The sequence below is a fragment of the Solanum pennellii genome, chromosome 4 (genome assembly GCF_001406875.1).
Source record: "Solanum pennellii chromosome 4, SPENNV200".
In the NCBI taxonomy this organism is placed as follows: domain Eukaryota; kingdom Viridiplantae; phylum Streptophyta; class Magnoliopsida; order Solanales; family Solanaceae; genus Solanum; species Solanum pennellii.
In genome coordinates, this window is record NC_028640.1 from 1,186,414 (window position 1) to 1,189,967 (window position 3,554).

Below are 3,554 nucleotides of genomic sequence, written 5' to 3' on the forward strand. Positions count from 1 at the left end.
TTAATCAGTTCTTCAAAAGATCTATCAGACTATGGAGTGAATGATTTGATCAATGAATATTCGATTCTTTCTTCAATGTAGAATGGATTCACACCAATTCTTCGATTTTTTATAGAAAAACTACGGATTCGGGTCGTCATTAATCATTTGATATAGTATTCAATACGTATGTATATACGTTTATCCTTCACTTCATTCTTTTTCTTTCTGAAGTTTCGATGTAAAGAGTCCTCTACGAACGCATTTAACTCCATTTGTTAGAATAGCTTCCATTGAGTCTCTGCACCTATCCTTTTTTTCTAAACCTTTGTTTGTTTTCAGAAAATAGGAATTGGCTCAGGATTGCCCATTTTTGTTAATTCCAGGGTTTCTCTGAATTTGAAAAATTATTAAATTTAAAGAAATAATATATAAACGTATTTTTTAATCTAAATTTTTAGTTTTGAATGTACATATATTTAAATATTATGCATCCTACTAATATATTACATGACAATAAACATTCTACACGATATTCTATAGAATTACCTACGTGTATTATATGTGTATTCAATATTTATTTAATATCACCCATTGAATCAGCTTATTGGAGAAATGAATTCTTATTCAAATTTTGAGAAACTTCTTAATTTTTGCATATGAAAATACTAATATTATTTTTTTTCTCGATAATTCAATTAAAAAATATCTATAGAAATAGAAAACATAGTTACTAAAATTTCTCTTAGTGAAAAATATAATTTCTTAGTAGAAAAATAGTGTTTTTTTTTTTTAGCATGGGACAGTTGGGAGTAGAATTTCACTAGACTTTTAACTCCTCAACAAATATGGTGTCCATATAATACAATCAATTTGATACTAGACAAGTATGAATATGATGTTAGGTTTTGACAATTTTTGCACTAATTTTTTTTTTGTCATAATTGATTTATTTTTTGAAAAAAGAAAAATACAATATTTTTTTAGGTGGCTAATTCTTTTTCTCGTTTAGGAGGAGAATTTGTAAAACAAATATTATCAATAAATATACACATTAATAAAAATTGTTAAAGTTTTTATCATTAGTTGAGTGTTATTATATTCAATGTCGCTAAAAACTTTAGAGACATATCAAAAAGTGTTAATTGCAGATAATAATTCATATTATTTAGAGGCAATTAAGTTATTGCCGTCAGTTCATTGCCGCTAAAAAAAATATTTTTGATATAATATTCATGACTAAATCAATGTTCGTCTAAAAGAAAAATAATAAGTAATATTATTAGTAAATGAAAAGTTAAATTTCTACTTATACATACACAAAGTCAAAAAAATGCATAAATGTAAACTAAAATTAAATAAAAAAGCATACTTATATATAATTTCTAAAATTTATATCAAATTTGATGTTATCTGTCTCATATTAGAGGTGAAAATTAAAAAATTTGATTAATCTTATTTTAAACCATAGGAACTAAGAATTTATAAGATTGACCTAAAGAACAAAAGAAATTTATTGAATGTTCAAGCTTTTTGGTCCTGCACATGTTTTAATGTTTTAAAGTTTGATTTTGTATAAATTATTTTTTCCTGGTCAAAATAGAATATTAAAAGATTGTCAAATGGGCAAACAAACATTTCAAATAAATAAATTTATCAATTTCAAAGACTATATAATAGAAAAAAATAAACCTTAATTGACCAAGTCAATATTGTTGTCAAAGTGAATACTCAACTCAAAATCAGTGTTTAAAGGCAATTTTAAAACTTCGTTACATATATATTTTGTTATGTCAACGAACAAAAAATCTAATGATTTATAAAAATAACATTTTATGACTCGAAACTTATATTTCATCGTATGTTAAATAATAAATCATCACTGCTTTACACTGCACAAATATGTGTCTCATGCACATATATAGTTTCTCTAGTTAGGTAATTTCTAATATCAACATATTTTGATTATTTTTTTTGGGAAAATGGTCTAATATACCCCTCAACTTTGTCATTTGGAGCTGATATACCCCTCGTTATGAAAGTGGCTCATATATGCCCTTACCGTTATACAAACGGCTCACATATACCCCTGCATTACAAAATAGCTCACATATACCCTTCATTTAACGGAAGTTAAAAGAATTAGTTTTAAATTTATATTTATTACTTTTAATTTTTTTTAAAAATTATTTAGGGGTATATATGATTCTTCTATCAAAGTTCAAGATATATTTTAATTTTTTTAATACATAAATTATTTTTTGACTTCTTTTATTATAATTATTTGAGTTTCTTATTCTTATTTTGTTTTTTTCTTTTATTCCTTTGTTTAAAGAAAGAAAATTTAAACTATTTTTTTTTGTCTATATTGTAATTTGATTTTTGTATTCGAAGAAAAAAATTTGGTCGTCTACAATAAGTTTTACAAGAATATTAGTGAAACATAAATAAATTTGATTATCAAAATAATAATTCTAAATTAGTCATTGAAACAAAAAAAAAGTCAAAAAAATATGTTTGACAAGGATTAAATTTACTCATATGGGATTATATATTGTAGAAAAAAATAATAAAAAGTTGAATTAAAATTATCTTTTTTTCATTTCCGTTAGAGGAAAATGGTATATGTGAGCCATTTGTTTATAAGTAGGGGTATATATGAGCCAATTTTATAACAAGGGGTATATCAGCTCCAAATGACAAAGTTGAAGGGTATATTAGACCCTTTTTCCCATTTTTTTTAAGGAAAATACGTTCGAAAATTAACAAAATTTAAAAGGACTTCTTTACTGTGATTTCAGATTTGTGTACCAATGGTACTATTAAATTTAAATTCATAAAATAATCTTAATTGTATTTTAATTCAAAGATATATCAGTCTCAATAAATATTACTATATGCTAATATAATTTAATTAATAATATAAGTTAAATAAGTATATGGTTTTCCAAAATGAGAAATTAGCACAGCAATAATTGTGTCTAATAATTGACATAAATAAATCCATACTTTAATTATTACCATATGATATTCGGTATCCCATGTTCAATAATTATCTAAATCATTTTACATCTAATGGACCAAACAAATTTACTTTTTCATAAAACTAATTAAAAGTATTTAATACTCAAACCAAATAATTTCAATATTTTCTATCAACTCTTTGTACTTCATTTTTTGACTAATAAAATTTTCATTAATTATTCATTGATTTTATGTTGGTCTCAATAATAAAAAAGATTTTATGTTAGTCTCACAATATCAATATTTTTTCATCCATTTTGTTGTTGAGTTAGAAAATTTTATTATTTTTCAAATTCTCCATCGATTTTGAAGGCATTTGAAGATGATTTGAGGCGAATTCGAACTGAATTTTAGATTAAAAATTTTAAGATTGAAAATAACTCTATCCGTATATTATCTGTATATCCTCTTATACATCAATGTCAATTAAACTGCATAAATGTTTATCTATGTATAATTTTATTAATTGACGTTGGACACATATAAAATACGTATACTACACCAATTATATATATATATATATATATATATATATATATATATACTTTTTC